At 41.0% G+C, this 1,001-nt stretch overlaps 1 non-coding gene across 1 annotated transcript; it reads left to right on the forward strand.

The window, feature by feature from the left end:
* The first annotated feature begins 343 nt into the window (after positions 1 to 343).
* Positions 344 to 417, forward strand: trnat-agu (transfer RNA threonine (anticodon AGU)). The gene has a single exon. It is a non-coding gene; the product is annotated as a tRNA-Thr (tRNA).
* The last annotated feature ends 584 nt before the right edge of the window (positions 418 to 1,001 follow it).

A 1,001-nucleotide genomic window follows, 5' to 3' on the forward strand; every position in this document is an offset into this window, starting at 1 on the left:
CTAATTTCCCAATCACTCTTGCCACCTGTCGAATAGATGGTTGATTAGTAACTATCAATTTGTTGCAGGCTTGCACCAATTCTGCTGTTTTGTCTTTTGGCAATGTTACAGACATGTGGATAGAGTTAATTGTGAATCCCAGATAGTGAAAAGAAGTGTTTGGTCTGAGTGAATCCAGTTCATCATTTCGGGGTAGATAAATCAAATCCCTTTCAAGCGGGGAATCTGCAAAAACATTAGAAGACTTGACAATTAGAGTTCAGCCTTCTTTTCTATGTTTGATATTTGCAATTAGAATTTATTTTGCATTGAAATTCATGTAATCAGGTACTTATTATCAGATGGCTCTGTGGCTTAGTTGGTTAAAGTGCCTGTCTAGTAAACAGGAGATCCTGGGTTCAACTCCCAGCAGGGCCTTGATGCAAAATGTTTAATTAATTTTTGACTTTGCACAACAAAATAACTGAGGATAACATTTCTGTTTGTTCAGGAACCAGCAAGGAAGTGATTATAAAAGGCTATTTGAAACTCATTGCAGGGCAGCTCCCAAATGTTCCATGTTTGCTAATGCAATAAGCTCAAGCCTGATCAAAGTTTGGGCATAAAGGGAATAAAGAGACAGTGCTTGTGAATAGAAGGATTTCTGAAGAAGGGTTTCAGCCCAAAACGTTGCCTATTTCCTTCGCTCCATAGATGCTGCTGCACCCGCTGAGTTTTGCCAGCTTTTTTGTGTACCATATAACCATATAACAATTACAGCACGGAAACAGGCCATCTCGACCCTTCTAGTCCGTGCCGAACACGTATTCTCCCCTAGTCCCATATACCTGCGCTCAGACCATAACCTTCCATTCCCTTCCCATCCATATAACTATCCAATTTATTTTTAAATGATAAAAACGAACCTGCCTCCACCACCTTCACTGGGGGCTCATTCCGCACAGCTACCACTCTCTGAGTAAAGAAGTTCCCCCTCATGTTACCCCTAAACTTCAGTCCCT

Source organism: Leucoraja erinacea, unplaced genomic scaffold (assembly GCF_028641065.1).
Source record: "Leucoraja erinacea ecotype New England unplaced genomic scaffold, Leri_hhj_1 Leri_249S, whole genome shotgun sequence".
NCBI classification, from domain to species: domain Eukaryota; kingdom Metazoa; phylum Chordata; class Chondrichthyes; order Rajiformes; family Rajidae; genus Leucoraja; species Leucoraja erinaceus.